General features: G+C 44.7%; 1 protein-coding gene and 2 non-coding genes across 4 annotated transcripts in view; 1 reads left to right on the plus strand and 2 right to left on the minus strand.

The window, feature by feature from the left end:
* The window catches only part of GPD2 (glycerol-3-phosphate dehydrogenase 2 (mitochondrial)), a 63,157-nt gene extending 56,197 nt beyond the window's left edge, over nt 1-6,960 (minus strand). Inside the window, exons 1-2 of one of the 2 annotated variants that reach the window (XM_010563052.1) lie at nt 6,846-6,960; nt 6,042-6,213 (exon numbers count right to left, since the gene is read on the minus strand). The gene's annotated coding sequence lies outside the window, so the exon portion shown is untranslated. The remainder of the gene's footprint in view (nt 1-6,041; nt 6,214-6,845) is intronic. The other variant, XM_010563051.1, reaches the window with a different exon arrangement.
* Nucleotides 6,961-15,761: 8,801 nt separating this feature from the next.
* TRNAG-GCC lies at nt 15,762-15,832 on the plus strand. Its single transcript has one exon. It is a non-coding gene; the product is annotated as a tRNA-Gly (tRNA).
* Nucleotides 15,833-16,074: 242 nt separating this feature from the next.
* On the minus strand, nt 16,075-16,146 carry TRNAA-CGC. Its single transcript has one exon. It is a non-coding gene; the product is annotated as a tRNA-Ala (tRNA).
* Between the last annotated feature and the right edge of the window lie 2,291 nt (nt 16,147-18,437).

Consider the following 18,437-nt stretch of genomic DNA (forward strand, 5'->3'; position numbering starts at 1 on the left):
GGGGGGGGGGGGGGGGGGGAGGAGGAAAGCTACTCTACATGTAATGGAAGCTACACAAAAGATTTATCAGGACAAGTTCATGCTTTCAGTTTCCGAAAGTTAAAGAAGTTAATACAAGTTGTCGTCACAGTAGGAACCGCTCCCTCCTGCAGTGCATTTCTTAACCAGCAATTCAGAGTCACACTTACTTTGATATAAAGAAGCATGCAATAGTCACTTCCATAGGCAGCTCCTACTCCAGAGCCCAGGCTGGTGACTGGCAACCCTGCCGCAGCAGGGTCCCTGGGTGAACCTCACAAGCTAACAGACCCGGGACCTCCTGCATCGCAGGCAAGGGCCCTGCTTCATCAATTAATACACTTCTTAAACACAGGGTTCTGCTTCACTTTCAGCCCCACATTTAAAAACCAAAAAGCAGACAAAGCGCAACTTACATCCTGTTTTTTAAAGAAGTGATTTCAACACCTGTCTTCGGTAGATGCTTCTGAATAGCATGCCCCACATAACAAGCATCTGCACCCTGCAGTTCTCATTAGGCCAATAAAAATCCTAGGAGTGACTTGCCTTCCTTATTTCCTGTAATGCCCAGCCCAGGTAGCTGCAAGACTGTTGGCTGGATCTTATTTTGAGTTGTGTAACCCACTCCCAGCCAAGGAGGCCAGGTGACTGAAAAGGAAGTGCTGCAATTGCCAGCATTTCTGTACTCAAGGACTTTCTAATTACTAAGATATCAGGCTAGATCTAAGCAGCACACAGCCAAAGCTGGGGGAAAGAATGAGAGGAATAAGGGAAGAGGGAGAGAAGGTGAATGGTGGAAAATTCAGACGCAGAATCGCGAGTTAAGAGATCAAAGAAAGATGACTACTTTAGCAAAAGTGAAGAGACAGATGGATACAAACTGTAGAGCTTAGCAATAGGAGTGTGTGACGCCCTGTATGCTGCCATCAGACATGGTGTATGAGACGCAAAACCTGTTAAATTAAGAGAAGAAATCCAATCTGTTATGTTGTATATCTGTGTGCTTTATGAGGCCATTACCATGGAATCTGGGTGCTTCACATTCCATTTTAAACGAACACATCTAATAAAGTGAGTCACTCAATGGAAGACTTAAAAATAGAAAACTTATAATCATCACCACTACAGGTTGCATAACTTGCCATTGGCACAGTAGCATTGTCTAATTCAATCTTTCTCATTCCTTCCAAAAGCTTCTCAGCTAAGTTTTGGATGATGACAGCTCCAGACCAATGTCCCTCCAGGCTGAGTTGAGAGTCTTGAACTGCCTCTGCTTCTCTAAACAGCCGAAGTCACTATCCTCAGCTGCCTCTAATTCAGCTTTTGATCCTTCTTGCAGGACTACTTAAAAGGTGGCCACTGTGACGGCACACAGAACAGCAGTAAGACAAGCCACAATTAGGTTTCTTACTGTGGGTAACTTAAGCATTTAAAGCTGTACTATTCTGAGAGCGTGTTACTGGCAGTTTGCAGGGTGTGTCAATGCAGGAAGTGGCCAAATAACAAGAAGGGGATGTAATCAGAAAATAATCCTATTAGCACCCCCCTTAACAAGATCATCTACCAGCTCTCTCTTGTTTGCTTTTTAAAAGACTGAAGTGGTTAACACTATGTTACATAGGATGTCAGACCATAAGCATCTTAAAAGCAAGTGATTAAAGCTTAAACCAACCAAAATTGAAGATGCTTCCCCTGCAGCACTCCTAACAGTCATCAAGCATCTCTTTCCTCAGTTGATATGGGTCTAATCTCCTGGGCTGCCCTGTGCTACTTGTTACCTAACCAGCAACAGCAGCAAACAAGAGAACAAAGCAGCACGCTTTGAAGGGCAACCAAAGCTTGTTATCTACCTCACCAGCAGAAGTCTGGGCCACTGACTCATGCACTCGTGATGCCTACATGTAACTACTGTAAGCCATATCTATAGTGAAGCCACACACCAAGAAAGAGACCCAGTGGGTACAAAACGTGGCTGACACATCATGGCGGAGTCCATCCTCCAGATCCTCTCCTAAAGCCTCCGATGGTTACTTCGGGTTCTTAAACACAAGTTATGGCACTTTAATTAAAGTAATTATCCAAGAACTACCTCACCAACCAAGCACAGAAACATAACCCACAATATCTAGACAGTTTACAGGGTTACGAGTCCCTTTCAGCCACAGACCACACCACAAATTTGTAAGTTCCTGTACACAGAACTTAAAACCCAAAAACCCCGCAGGCCACCCTGCACTAATAAGTGGAAGCAAAGCAACAGTTTACCATATGGGGAAAATCCTTCCCACACTCTAGTACAGGCAACTAGGTCAGCTATCATGCCCAAAAGTAGTTGCAGTGCTTGTCATGCACAAAAATAAAGGAAAAGCAAAGCACAGAATAGACATACTATCCTCATTCCTTCTCTTGGTCCCCACTGCTTCAAACTACTTAATTTGCTTTCTGTACTCAGTTACCAAGATTCTCCCACCCAGCATTAGATAATATCCCAGCTGCTTTAAGATGTATCCTACAAGGAACAAACTTTTTTGGCTTCTCTTTCCCCTATTGGTATTTTTAACCTGACCATTTCTTTTTCTTCTGTTTCATTGCCCTCCTACAAAAAAAATGCCTTATAGATGATGAGGGGAAAAGTCTGATTTGTAAATTCTTCTTGGGATTTCAGATAGTAATAATCTTGCCAGAGAAAGCAGCATGTTTCTGAGAATGAGGCAATACTTACAGACAGCGATGGCTGTAATCCCAAGCGCAGTACCTCAGAACTAACAGGAATACAAAGAAACACTGAGGTCACAAGTATTTTGAGCTTTCCCACCACACAAACATCATAATATATTTACCAAGTTTTATGATAAAAGTATTTAAATTCCCTCCTGTCCTACTGAAAGATTACTTCAAAATCTGCCATCCAAGGAGTGGGAAACCTAGTCTCCAGCCTGATTACTGACTAAATGTATGCAGGGTGATTTCCATATCTTTTTGTTCTTGTGCCAACATTGCCTTTAGCTTAAATAGTTCAAATAGTCATCCTTACTTTCTATATTAGTGGGGCTTAATATCAGCCATAAAACCCACCACACACATAATACAAACTTGCAAATACTATAAACCAATTACTGTAATTAGAAAGAAGTGTTCCTTTTAGATACAGTTAATTTATAGCTGTTCACCCTTTTCTTCTGGTATTCTTCATTCCCCTCATATTTAATGCAGATATTTGATTAGACAGTCTACCCATTCAGCTTGATCCTAATACTGAACTATATCCAGTTTTCTTCCCCCCACCCCTAATCAAACACTAAAAGAGAAAGGATTAGAAAATAAGGTGTTTTGCTTATTACAAGACTGGACATAGACCTGCATATACAAACAGGTACCTGTTCAAAAAATAACTACAAATTAGGTGATTACTTAGGTGTGTCAAGGAAGTAGCCTAGTTTTATAGAGTGGAATAAAGATTGAGACCTGATAGTACATGCAAATCTAATCCCAGAGGAGGGGCATGCATTCAATACCATTTTGAAATGAGAATCAACACTTGGTTTGAAAAACACTTTGCTAAGGAAAAAAAAAAAAAAAAAAAAGGCACAGCCCAAGACTCTGTAGCCAGCCAGCAGAGAAACAACAACCTGGGCTCCATCAGCATTATCAGAATATAACTCAGGGTGAGTTCATCTGGCATTTGGAAACCCCTTTGAGACAGAGCTACACGTTCACTTGGGAACCTGGCTCGAAGAAAGTTATTCAAGGATACAAAATGTTTCTAAAAGCAATACCATGATACTGTAGAAGAGTTTTGATTGCAAATGGTTTGTTCATTATATAATAAAAATTGTTTTCTAAAGTAATGCTTTTTGGAAGAAATGGGCTACATCTACATTAGCAAGAGCTGTGGCACAGCTGCAGTGGACCCCTAAAGCAAAACAGCTGTTTCTGAGGTCGCAGCCTCCGTGGTCTCTGTGTTCTGCATTGTTTACTCCCAGGTAGCTCCAGTCTGGACCCACAAATACCAATGAAGCAGCTGAAGCACAGGAGGCCTTCCTTCTTTAAAGGGTGATCTTCCCACTTTTGTCTGATCTGCTTCAGAACTTTTTTTCCAGCCTCTAATTTTTATTTTGTGTTCATTTCCCTTTTTACCCAGCACTCAGCTTTTCAGTGGCCTCCCATCCTCCCAAGAGCACCCAACAAGGAAGGGGACAGGCATGTGTCCAGCTATCCGTGGCCTCCCGGAGGCATAACTCTGCGGTCCTGCTCACACCGGTGACTTCACATCATGTGCAGGGGCACACCCACAATGATAAAGCTAATCCCCAGAAAAATGCAGGCTCAGACTACAACCGGAAGGCCAAGCCATATACAGGAGATTAACTGATTTATAGAACTAGACTATCAGACCTCCAGTTTAAATCAAGTGCAGCATAGGCCCATATATTTTAGAAAAGGCAAAGTAATTCTTTAAATCCTATTTGCCAGTGTGTAAACAAGCACTATAAGAGTAAGCTGTTGCTTCACAGAGCTACTTGCAAATGCAAACCCTTGTTTTGAAACCATCGAGATATTTACATGTGAAAGTAGAAAGTAACAATTGCAAACTAACTGTGGAAAAAGCACATTTCTTTTAAATATTTGCTAAAGCTTGTAGAGACTTGTGTGAAGACAAAGTAGGTAGCAGAACGGAACCTGTAGGAGCTTTCCTTTGGAAAACTGGTTTGCGTTAACGGCCTTTGAACCTACCACATCCATCCAGCTTTCCAAATTTCTATTAGTGACAGGTTACCAGGTAGAAATGGATCTCTAGAGAAAATATTACATTATATAATAAGGGCCCAGCTCACAAAGTTATTACTACTATGCTCCTGTGCATGCATACATGTGCACACACATAACTAAGCAAAACAAAGTGTCTATCCGTATGTATACAACCAAAGTAACACTATAAATTAGATATAAAGCGTGTGTATGATTTTTAATGCATGTGTGCGCCTACTCAAAACTTTCATCCGAAGTTAGACTAAATAAAATAGGTAAATGTCTAACATTAAATTTAATAATATTCTGCTTACTGCTGTTACAGAAGAGCCAATACCCGATTTTGCCTTAGCTATATCTCTAAATACCAGACTGAGTCTTTACTAGCTAATCGTCAGTCACTGCTCATCACTGAACATTTCTGAGGAACCATACCTACAAATAAGTGAGGAAAAGAAAAGGTCTGATTAACGTCAATTAAAAATACACCACACTCCTAACAGCTGAGTCTCCAAGCTTGCTTCTTATCCATGGTCAGAAGATTGTCTTACAAAGGGACTTCAGAGCCTTCAGGCCAACATCGCTGTAATTACACTCGAGCAAGCCTCTCATGCAGGGAAACTTTCTGGGTAGAAACCCCATTACAGAATGGTTCAAAGAGAGCTCAGTATGGAAGCAGACTGCAAACAAAATGAAAATAAGACATAAAGAGAAGTCTAGCCACTACCCGAGAACCACTAGAAGACAAATGCAAGGATCTGTAGTGGTAACAGATTCCCGCAGCCGCAGCACTCCAAGCCTTCAAGGGAATAGTCCTTGCCTGCCACTGTCCTGCAGGTAGCTGGAAACCAACTGCACCTGGCAAGGCTGGAGAGGTGCTCCTGCCACCGCACGTTCAATGCCTTTGCCCCTCGAGAAAGCCCAGCGCAGCTGCAGCCGGCATGGCTCTCTGACGCGAGTGCCTCTTAGGGCAATAAAGAGATACTAGGAAGGGTTGCAAGGAGCGGGGCAGAGAAGAAAAGTGCAACTACTTCAGAGCGGAGAAGGGAGAGCCCCCGCTTCCTAGCAGTGAGTGGAAAGGAGCTTGCTCTCAATGCACCTTTACTACCAGTTTACAGTAAACAGTAGAGTAAGTTCAGCAGGTAATAAATCTGTCTGTTTTAAACTCAAGGTCTACACACACACACATTTATATCTTTGCCTGTAGTAATGGGCTTACAAACGTTTACTGAAGCAACTGGTTAGAAGACAACTCAAAAAAGTTTAGGACTTACTTGTTACACCGATATGCTCTCACCCAGAAGTGCTCCCATGAATATGTTCAGTGCAAGTGAGAAGTAACTGTTTCCATTTTCCAAAAATCAGTGTAACTACAGCTAGGCTATTCTTTGCCCAGAATTCACATTTTTTTTAATAATAGGAGACACTATATTCTACAAGCTCTGCCTGAGAAAGAAAATCTAGTTAAAGAGTTCAGCAACCCCCCCTATTTGTTATATATAGATACCTACACATGTGCAAACAGCTATCCATAAACTGCGAGACAGCAGGGCGCTATCTCCATTTATGAGGACATTCTCGGGGCGCTCGGCCCCTGAGCGGGGTGACAACACGCGGACAAATGGGACAGCTGCCAAGGACTTTATACTACTTCCATAAAACAGCCACACACTCGATTTTCCGGTCATTCTTTCGATCTCAAAGCTTAAATAAAACGGGGCGGGGAAGGGGCTGGGAGCCCTTGGTAGCGTAAGGTCCTACCGTACTTTGCAAAAGTAAGATCTGGAGAAGAAGAGAGACAGTCAGTCACGATGCATTTGCTACCGACTGATAACAAAGGCAACTTCAGGGCTTAACCCGAGGTTTACCGCAGGCGTCTCCAGCCCAGAGCACACACCGAATCCCCCTCTCCTGACCAGAGCAGAGCACGCTGCCGGCTCTCCCAGCCAGCACCCACAGCCCCCAAGTCACCCCCGGGGCGAAGCCCTGGAAACCTGGCCAGCTCCCCTCCGCTATTAACCGCTCCCCACCCCCCCACCCCCCAAAAAAAAACCCCAAAAAAACCGAAAGCCGCTTACTCCAGGAGCCCGGGCCACCCCGCGTCCCTCTCCTCGCTGCTCGCCGGCCGGCGGGAGGAGAAGCAAGGGGGGGAGCAGCCGGCTCCCTGCCCGCCTCCTCCGGCCGCGGCACGCCTCGCTTCGCCTCCAGCGGCTTCCCCAGCCAGCCAACACCCTCCTCCGCCTCCCCGCTCCGCCTTAACCACCGGCGGCGCCCCCCCGCCCCGGCCCCCCGCCTCACCCCGCCGGCAGGCCGCGGCCGGGCCTAACGGCAGGCCGGCGCTTCTCCTCAGGAAGGGAAGCGCGCGCTAGGCCCCGCCGCTGAGGGGCCTGTTCCCGCCTTCCCGCTGCCGGCGCTGAGGAGAGCGGCGGGCCCTCCTCACCCCGGGCTGAGTTAGGGGGGCCGCGGGCCATCCCGCCCCCTCCTCCGGCGGGGCCAGCGCAGGCTCCTTCGGACACGGACGCTGCCGGTTGTCTGGGGGTTGTTTGCCCGCGCCTTTGAGCCGGCAACTGGCGTTTGTTTGAATTGGTCGCCCTCGTTTCCGAGGAGTTCTGGCGGCGGTTCGCTTTCGGGTCACAGAGAGGTGCCTTCTTTACAAAGAAATGGGGGACGGATCCGTTACGCTATCTGAATATATATTAATGTACGCTGTGTTAATGCCCGTTTACCTGGCGCCAGGTCCTTCCCTGCTCGCCTAGCGGGTTAAAGGGCAGTGCAGCGGAGAGCCACGTCTCGATCTGTAGTAGAGCCATAAGATTCATAACCTGGATGATTCACAGAGGAAATCCTAGACCAGAACAATGCTAAATCTCTGATGACCCACCTTGGAAAAAAATAACGTGGTGCATAATGGCTGTATAGAAATTCACCTCTCTCTTTCAGTTGTCCTCTCCAGTGGCTCCAATATGGCATGAAGCTGGTTGAGAAATGACATCTCAATGGCTGCATAAATCTGCCAGCTCTCTTACTTCAACTGAAATGTCTCGGGAAACCCCACCGAGCTCCCAATTTCTACCAGACTTGGCAGAAGCACAATTTAGCAGTTAATCCAGGTCTTCATAGAAGCCAGACTTTCCACCTGCCGGCAGGCTGCACGACTACTCCTCTGGGGCCCCCCAGCTAATGGAGCCCACCACAGGGTGACACTCGTGCTGCCACGGAGAAGAAACTTGCAGCACAAGTGCTGGGACTTCAGTTTTGCAGCGCAGGGTACGCAGGCTTATTTTTCTCTATTTCTGTATTTCTGAATTGAAAGCTTTCCAATTCTTTACCTCTCCAAAATAGCAGGTTTCCAATCTTGAACTTCCCTAGGCACTTGCTGTGTAAGGCTTACAAGCGAGTGGCTGACTGGGCAATACCTTGAGACATTTTGTGTATCCTCCTTCTTCTTACTGCTTTCTGTTCTGTGATACCAAGTGACAAGACTTGGAAGAGCTGCTGCTAAGAGTTATGGCCTCTAATGCTCCTCTTTGTTTCTCATCCTGGTTCCCACGCTCCAGGCTCCTAGGGACACATCTGACAAACACAGCTATGTTTTTTTAGGGAATCATCTGGAGATTCCTGCCTGTTGCTTCTTTTGCAATGAGAAAGCCAGACACACATCAGTAATAAGCCAGGATCTTCCTCCCCCTCCAAAACTCACTGCTGAACTTTTGGCTGTGCTTTTCCCTGCAAATTTACATTTTTAGTCCACTTCAGTTGTGGTTCCACAAGTGTTTGGGATCTCCTTTTCCCTGCTGGACCAAAACACAAGCTGATCTTGTGACTATTTATACCCATAAGCCTGTCAGAAGTCTGTCTTTGCCCATACGCTGCCTGCATCAGTTGTCTGATGCAGTTGGTGTCACGCATGCAGGAGCCCTACACAGCCCATGCACTGTACTGGCTGTGGTTCCCTGCTTTCCAGGCATACAGGGATCAGCTGTGTCTCTAACCGTGCTTCTTGGCTGTCTCCCAGAAACTGTTTTTATTGCTGTTCTTCCGTGCTCACTGCTTAGTCAACATGCTTTACAGGCAGCATGAGACATGTTTTCTATCAGGCACAGAAAAACAACCTGCTGCTGCCATGAAGGATGGGGCACATCTCCCTCCCACAGTGTCCTTCAGGCATGCTCCAGTCCCCCATCAGCCAGCTAAACGTCAGCAACAGGTCCCATCTGAGGAGGCCGTAGGAACCTAATCCTTCCCTCTTGGGTCAGATATAACCAGATGAGCTAAATTGGAAGCTGCAATAATAATGTATGGCTATCAACTCTCCAGGTGGCATTTAAAGTTGGTAAACAACTGCAAGGGTTGGATTTCAGAAGTTTTGCAAAGTAAGTGATATTCAGGCCACCAATGCTAGAAGCAGTTTTTATCCCAGACACATTAGGAGACATGGTAGTGCTCTTAAAAGGAAATTAAGATCTCAGGTGGCAGCTGGAATTAGTACATTCCATAGATATTCAGGCTTAGAATCCATGGGAATACCTCAGCTGAACAGAAAGAATGGAAAATTAAAGGAAAACACCCCAGAAGTGGATTCATTGCTTTTTGGGGCTATGGTTTGGGGGGCTTTTTTGGCGAGTGTGAGAAAGGAAGAAGAATAATTGGGCTAGGGAAAAAAAGGATTTAAATGCAATTTGTGGTGAATACTTTCAGCATGATCCGACACACACAAGTTGTAAATGTGAATACCTGCCCTATATATGTGTACTAACATGGCATTAAATGTTGCCATTTCGTCTGTCTCTTTACAAATATTCAAAACATCATCATAAATTTGTTAGAACTGGGAAAATATCCTGTCCTCCCACCCACACCTCAAGGTTGTTGCCTACCCAGATGTGGCACTGTTGTCAGTATCAATTTATGATAATTTTTGATTGCTTCAAAACAAGGCAGTGTCTGAGGGTAAAATGTGTCTACGTCCAGTTTCCAAGCAAACATGTTCTGCACCCCAGCACTTCTGTGTTTCATGAACTATTCCAAACCAGCAAAGTCTTAAAGAGGGTAGAAAATGAGAGCACCATACTACTCTTCTCATAAAAGGGAAATCCAAGAATGAGTGAAAACTTTTATAAGAATCACATTTACCTAGCAATCTCCCTTTCCAGGAGAGGTTCTCCACACATTTGCAGTACAGCTACCAACAAACGAGGGATGAGCTGTTCTTTCCTCCCTTGTTAGGGTTTCTTTTCAACTACAGCTGTCTCTTTATCTTAGTTATTTTTCAACTGTGTTTTTATCTTAGTTACTGGTTGGTAAAGATTGGTCTTCATAAGTTTGAATAGTGAAAGATTTTTACAAGGTTAAACAAAAAAATTAGATGCCTTAAAGTATCACAAAATTCATCCCTCTTGAGTCTGTTTTTTATTTAATGTCTAGATGAAAATATTACCTCCTAAGTCTCCGTGCGTGTGGCTTGGTCCCTGGGACACCTGCCAAGACAAGAATTTTAGATGCCCGAAATCATGTGCTCAGCAGGTGTAAATTGTGTTCAGGGAGAGTTCACCTTTTGTCCTTAACCCCAGAGGCAGTTTCTCTTCATTAGCAAGGGAAGATGGAGAAAAAGATTATCATCATTTCCTGACTGCATGCCAAAGTTATGTATCATAAGAAGAAAATCTGTTCATACGTTCACAAATATGTTTTCTCCTAATCTGTCTCCAGGAAAATGTCTTTATGAGGAGCAAGGGGTAATAATAATCGCAGAAGAGTTGAAGTGACAGAAGCAGAAGCAGAATATCTCTACCGAGATTCTTTCAAGCAGGATCCATGGTAGGTCCTCCCATTGGAAAATAAAAGTACTTAGTCATGGCTATGATTAAACATTTAAAATTGTTCCCATCTCTGGCTGCTGGTATCAGGTATCACTTGGAAATACAACTGTATTACTTCATATCAGATACTCAGTTTACCAACTGAACCAGTCTGTATTGCTAGTGTTTAGACATTTTCCCCCTACACTGCAACAGATAAAAACATCCACTCGTGTGTGTGTGTGTCTGAAAAGAGAAAGTGGCTCATTTTTCTATTAAAACTAAAGTAATGTGTTATCCTCATAATTATGTCTTATTGTTTGCTGTTATACAAAGATAACACATCAGGGCCGAGTCACAGAAACAAATGCAAAATTGCAGTTTTAAAAGAATAAGATCACAGGTCACGTTATTTGTTGCAGAACAAACACAATAATTGGCCTTTCCCTGCAATGGTAGCACAGGCAGCTTAACTATGGGAGAGCTAGGCAATGGAAAGCAGCAATGTGGAGTATCCGTATTTCTCTGTGGCAAACAGCTGAGCTAGGTCTAATAGAGACCATGCATTTTATTGGTAGAGAGGGAGAAAAGAAAGACAGTATATTTTAGAAAGCAAGAGTGCTTGGATTATCTAAGTGTATTTATTTTCTGTTGTTTAAAGATTTTTGTTGTGGCAGGAAATATGAAAAAAAATCTTCTAAATTTGTTTTCTCTTTACGTGTGCCAGAGAGAGAGAGATTACATTCAGAAAATAAAATGGAAAAGGCTTTTTGGAATTTGAGCTATATTATTTTTTTCTCTCAGACAACGACAGACCAAAATCAGCCCCAGTGATTATACACATCTGCTTTTTTTCCAGATATTTTCTCCATTTGTTTGATTAGGGAAAAATCTTAGAAAACCTGTTCAAAGACATATACAATCACTTTGAAAGCCCTAGCCTAACATTCCAGTACACAGTGAAGAAATACAGGGTTTGACTCTCTTGTTCTCTTCCAGTGTCCATTTCACTAGCATTGCTTGCCTGATTGCTTTCATTTGTGACCATCTGAATAGTCTGGGACAAACATTTTTGGGGTGTCCACAGGTTTATAAGGAACTTATGCAGATCGCTAGCTACATCATCAATAGTCGTGTTGGGAAAAGTTATTTTAAATAACCAGATATATCATTGTCAATTTGCGTTTGGTGACCTTTTGTAATCCAGAACTGTTCAGTTGAAAACAAAGGGATATAGGAAAATCCGTAAGTTTCCACTTCACTGATATCTGAAACAAATCTACATTACTGGATGTAAATGACTTCCCTCCATTTCCAAAGCCTGTGGATCGGATATCACGCCCCAGCTTCCTCTTAGCACTACTTTTGACCACGCCAGCCATCCTGTAGCTTCCCCAGAATTTAAGATTATACCTTTTCATCTACAGAAATATTTTTCCCTGCAGATTTAAATAATTAATTGGGACATGCCTAGTGGGTCTTGAGATAAACTTAAAAGAGGCAGCAGATATGTGTGACCAAGTGACCTTTTGCTGTCCTGCTCATCCCTGTGCTCTCACTGTGCTCAAAGGGACGCTGTCAAAATTGCTAGGCCTTAAAACTTTAACCTGCACTGACAAGTTGTTCTACATTATAAGTCTTACCTAAAAGATTACCACGATTGTTTTGTTTGTTTTGTTTCAACAGTCTTTGCTGAAGGCTCCACAATATGTATTCATTTGTCCTTTTGGGTAGGTGGATATTTTTAAATGCCCAGCTTATTCCGTGACCTGTTAAAATCAAGTTGATGTGCATGTACTCCACTCAGCGGAGGACTCGCCAGGGATGGTACAAATTTTCTGCACTCTGGAAACAGAGACAAGAGCATGCTTTGGAAGCCTTTACTGAAGAGGCTTTTAGAAGCCATTTTGAAAGGCCTGCCAGTTATCCTTCACTGTTTTGGGAGCCAGTAAGAAGGCTTGACTGGACTTCCCTGGTAATATTAAGTATTAGGTATGTGTTAGTTAAACATGAGAAACAGATGATCAGGCAGTTGGTGCTTACAAAAAGGTATGTTATATTTCAGGCTGGTCTGAATTACTCCTTAGGCATTATTTCTAACAGGATTTAATACAGCTCCACATGAAGAGGTGAATCAGAGCAAATGTTAAAGGTACCTTTGTAGCATCACACTTTCTCTTTTGTACATACCAATGCAGGGACTGATGCAACACCAGTGTTAAAGCAGGTGGCTGCACAGCCGCAGTTGTATCAGCGGACACAGGAACATGTGGCCGTACCAGCTGGGGAGGAGGGAGTGAATGATATCCACTTACCCCGCCCCAGCTAATCCACATCTGCAATTTTAAGCTTGATTTGAGCTGGTTTACCACTGCCTATCTATTAGCCCCTACCTTGTCCCTATTGCAGCTGCACTGGCTGAACTTGGGATGTTTGAGGCTACAAGTGCCCCTGAGCTACTGCATCCTCCTCAGAGGTACATGGCAGAGTCGAGTCGGCAACAGCATCTGGAGCTCCTTGGTTCTGCTCTGCAGCAGCAGAGCCCCATAGGAAGACACTGTGTCAAGCCTTAGCCAGAAGCATCAAGAACAGAGTCCCCTTAAAGGCGATCCAGAATGGAAAAAAAATTATTTGTCCCCTTCTGGGGGATAAAAAGGCCTAAGAAAATCCTTTTCCTTCTTCCTGTAACAAGTTTTGCCTTCCTTGTTTCTGGTGAAGGTCTATGGCGTCTCCTTAGCTGCCTGAAAGACTTCTGAGCTGAACCAAAGGGGATGATGTCCCGAGTACCTGACAAGACAACCCCCCTCACCCATTCATCAGATATTGGATAGATACATACAAAGGTACATTTTAACCAATCTCACTAAAAGTAGTCCCCTAGATGTTATAACCTTGTTATATGAAGGTGGATTCTTGATGCCATTCAAGCCATCTACTGGACTTCTAAAATTATGTGTGTTTTATGGATGACAGCTAGAGACAATTTATTTTTATCAAGTATTTGTACTTAAATTTTGTTTAGGACAGTAATTTCACTGAATGTTCCTGTACTGTTCTGCTAGCCTTACACAGAACATATCCTTCTGCACTGAGCTGTTGCAGGGAGTGTTCTCCCAACCGCTGTGATGATTAAGACAATGAACTCCCCTAAGGACTCCTTGCCTCACTGGAGCAGGATGCAGATTCTTAATCAGCTGAACCAATCCTATGAAATTCTCACCAGTTCGGTGACTCTGGACCACCATTTTCTAATATGATAGGTCTTGATTCTCTCCTTCATTCAGCACTCTCCTACATACGGTCATTTCTAAAGGGAAGCCAAGTATGAGCCTGTGTCATGCAGCTTGAAAAAGGGTTTCTGGAGCATGTTCTAGAGCAACATTTGAGCTCCAGTGAGGCGTGTGAGTTGCCAAACTCCTCCTGATTCACAGAGTCCTCTGTAGTGCATCAGCCAATACCCACACATGTTCTGAGCAGATGCAAAACGTGGTCTAATGGACATGGGAAATGGCTCTCCAAATTATTAACTACAAGTGCAGGAACGGATTTCATTTCTACACTGGGAATGAGAGGGGCTTGCTAATAGTGCAAAGTTTGTTACTGCGGCAACCCTCTGTAAAATGAAACTCTAATGAGTGGCAGTTCCACAGAAATGCAACCTGTTGTGTTAATCACCCCAATCTGCCCAGGAGAGCCAGCCCAAGGACTCTTCTCTCTTATGGAGCGCTGCTGGTTCCCCCATGGCTGTGCACAGACATTGCCAGATCCATCCGCCACCAGCCATCCCCTGCCTTGCAGTGTCTCAGCTCACCAGAAATGAAAGGGGGTGAAAGAATAAAAGTAAGGGGGGAAACTAGTGGGTCAACTATTGCTATTTACCTCAGCATGGCTATCTTTCAGATATATTATGGTAGTGAATTAGAGTCTTCTGAGTATGAATATTTTTTTCCTAACTGCTTTGGGATTTCCGGTCCTATGCTTGCCTGGGAAAACAGTTTTTCAAGGCTGACTGATGCAATTGTAAGCAGTAGCCTAAATACTAGTTATTACTTGAAGTATTTACTATGTTACTTTCTGCCGGTAGAAATTAAGAAGTTGCAATTAAGCTTGGGGGAAAGAGAACTGTGATGGCGTTGTTACTGGCCTGCATTGTTCCTCTGGGCCAGGGGTGACTGGAAAATACTGTCACCTGGTATCCACCGGCCGGCAAGCAAATCACGGCCTTGACTTTCTTTCCAGATTCACTCAGAACACGAGTTTTGCTCAGCTTCTGCTTTACACATGCAGAAAAAATTCACCCTCTTGATGAACTCAACATGCAATTAGGAACAGTTAGGTAATAGCTGCAGGGCTGGTAAGCAGAGGACTCTCTATTGCGGCGTTTACATTTTGGTCTTAACATACGTTCACACAGAGAATTGGAACATTATCTGTAGTGCCAAATTACTGTTCGTTGAAGAAGACACCTGCTTACTACCTTTCATGAGGTGGTTGGTGGGAGGTGTTCATCGTGTCTGGAGTGCATTCTTAAGCACAGCTGTTCTTCTCGTACGTACATCTTAATGTTCTCTTGACATGAAACACTTGGTGTTGCTTTTCCTTGAACTCTGGCTCATGCGTGGCCATTCTTGGGACCGTGTCCAAGACAAACTAAATGTCAAGACTGTACATAATTTATATTAGAACATGGCATCATTACATCACAGTGCAAGCGATGGTGTTCTATTGATATCTCAACCCTACACAAAGTTACATTGTGCTGAAATGTCAGGATCCATAGCACTACATCAATTGACAAAACAGAAAGACGTGAGTTTGGACATTGTACCATGATGATTCCTTTATTAGTAGAGCATGTAAGCCTGTAAGCTCTTGACCAGTGGCCTCCTCTGGCAAGGTCCTCCCAGCAGGGAAAAGGAACAAAAATACACCTTTTCTGACTTGGTCTGAAAGGTTTTGAATTTAAAGGATGATGGGTCTATTATACAATTTTCCAGGGTTTTTTAATCCTTTGGAGGAAAAAGGTATACAGACATCGCTACCTTTCTAAAAGCCGTTTTTTTCTCCTGGAAATAACAGCTCAAAAGTACTGACTGTGAAGATGGAATTGAAAGAGGGAGGAAAACAAAACATTTGCAATGAACTGCCTTCGGTGAGCTATTCGAGGAAGGAGCCGGCAACAGCTTTACCGCCTGTGCATTGGTGGTTCAGTGGTAGAATTCTCGCCTGCCACGCGGGAGGCCCGGGTTCGATTCCCGGCCAATGCAGCCTCTTTTTTCTTTTTTTTTTTTTGTCGTCTTTTTTCCTTCTCGGCGGAAAACCCACCACCTTTTTAAGACCAGAGCACTCGCAGCGCCCTTTTCGTTTCCCCGCGGGGTTCCCGAGCGGGAAGAAGCGGCTCCCTGGGGGCTGAAACCACGTCGTACCGGCGGCCCGGCGCGCTGCTGGCTGAAGGGGGGGGGGGAAATCACCAAAAAAACCCAACCAACCCCCCCAAAAAAGGAGCCCCTGGAGATGCCGGGGATTGAACCCGGGACCTCACACATGCGAAGCGCGCGCTCTACCACTGAGCTACATCCCCGGCTGCCAGCGGTCTGCTGCCGGCCGCTATCAGAGGGCGGGCCCCAAGCGGGAGCCGCGGCGGCGGCGGCAGAGGCGCCGTCTGCGGTGGAGGAGCGAGCCCTTGCCCTCCCCGCAGCCTGCTTTCCCGCCTCTCCTTCTCCTTCCCTCGCTCCCTCTCCGCATCTCGGCGCGGAGGCCCCGGTGCCTGGTCCCCACAAGCCGCCCGGGAGCGCCCAGGCGGGGCCGGCGGGTCCAGCAGCGCACAGCCCGTGAGGAGGGGAGAGCATGATGACCTGCCTAAAGCCCCGTCTGTCTTCTGCGGTACGTCTGCTTTAACCTCGGGGATTCCTAACGAATCTAAGCTCCTCAGCTGTCAAGTGAGAGATGACTTGCCATGACGTAAAGGCACCTCTTTGAGGGTGTTCTTCCTATCTCAATACGGACTTGGCTGGTCTAGAGCCCCGATACTGAAAGAAAAACAGCCCAGCCAGGTTCTTTTGGTGGCATATTCCCAGCAAAACCAGCAACTTCCATTAGCTTTAGTGGGAACTACCTGGTCCCACCCTCCATTCAGGTTTATTTTGAGAATCTAAGCACCATCTCCATGATACGTGCTATTCTCCCCTCAACACGCATCCATACTCTAGCACATAATACTACAGTGTGTTTAATTTATGCACTTTTGAGAAGCTGCTGCAAGCAGCCGTACCCCTTTCCCAGAGCCCGAGACGAGGAGGAGCCTTCGGCACGGAGCGCGGTCCCTCCAGCATGCCCCATTTTGACACCGGAACCTCAGCGACTCACATTTTTCTACCCTGTCAGAAAGCAGCATTTAACAGCTTGACTTTCTCCAAAACAGATTTTAAGAAGCAGCTTTCCAGGAGTTACTGAATTTGATTTTCGTAATTAACACAACATACAAACTATTTGATGGGTCCATTAACACAAAGCACGGAATAGCAGTGACTCCTCACAAGGCTGAGCCAAGGGTGCAGAGCAGGTTAATACCAACCTCTGCAATAAAAACACAAAGCAATTTAAAACCTTCTCTTCAGGTTTTCCTCCTTTTGTTTACCTTTCTGTAGACTTCAGAATAGCAGAAAATGAATAATACAGATATTACTATGCCTTTATGGATTTCTCAGCCTTGATGGACAGTCAGTGCAATTGTGAAACTTCCCGTTTGGGCAGTGGATCAAGGCAAAGCACATTCAAGCTGCTGAGAAGAGCAGCTACAGATCCAAAGCATATCAGCAAGTATTTAATTACTGTCCCTGTGGAACCAATACAAGAGCTTATGTGCTGCCTATATTAAAGTGAAACAACGCTTCTATTGCAGCTAGATCTAAATATCCTCTAGACCACCACCTACCAAATACAGAATAAATTGAATTATTCAGGCAAGACTCAACATGTAGATGCTACGGGAGAAAATAAGATGCCTTACACTGAGCTGTAAAGTAAAACAAAATGACCCATAGATGGCTATAAATCGACTCGGTGGTAAACCCAAGCCTACCAGAACTGCACGTTCTTAAAACTTCAGGAGGCAGCAATGGAACCCTGTGGCTGCCATAGCAGCGATACAGCTCCCAGCGCCACCACATGCACATCTCATGATCCTTCGACTGTCGCCCACAGCGCCCGTCTTGCCCAGATGTCTGGAGGCAGCCCCTGGTTCCAGGAAACACTTTGTCATCCTGTGCCGAGCAGTTTTTAATGCTGCTGGATGCCACGGCACAAGCTCCACATTCAGCTTTCTCAACAGCTCTCTCAGAGGACTACATTCACCTCTTTGTGTTTGGGTTTCTGTGCTGACATCAGGGAAAAACAATGTCATTCTGTTATCTGGCAGCTCCTCCGCATTCCTTGGTAGGATTAACTCATTCCTGGTACCTCACAAACCTTACAAGCCTTTCTGGGAGGCCTTCCTTGTCCCTGGGGACACGGTTTTCACTGAATGTCCTCAAGTTTTTGCATTTTCCATCGTTTCTCATTAGAGGCATGCTTAAATTCACCCTGTATTTTCCACAGCAATTCTTCTCCAAGCTGACGGATTTCTGTAGTCCAGCCCGAAAAGAGTTCAGTTTCAAAGTTACCCAATGTACGGACTGCGTAAGAATGATCACAATGAAATTCTGAAGAGACACATAGGCATTCCTGCATTTCTTTCTGATACAGTTTCCTAGCACTGCACTTGCTTCCAGGATTAAATGTTTGTGCTCAAAATTCCTTCTTAAAATAAACACTCTCATTCAACAAAATACAGAAGCAAAGCATAGCAGTACGAAACAAACATATGAAGAGTAT

The sequence above is a fragment of the Haliaeetus leucocephalus genome, unplaced genomic scaffold (genome assembly GCF_000737465.1).
Source record: "Haliaeetus leucocephalus isolate CR32 unplaced genomic scaffold, Haliaeetus_leucocephalus-4.0 Scaffold163, whole genome shotgun sequence".
In the NCBI taxonomy this organism is placed as follows: domain Eukaryota; kingdom Metazoa; phylum Chordata; class Aves; order Accipitriformes; family Accipitridae; genus Haliaeetus; species Haliaeetus leucocephalus.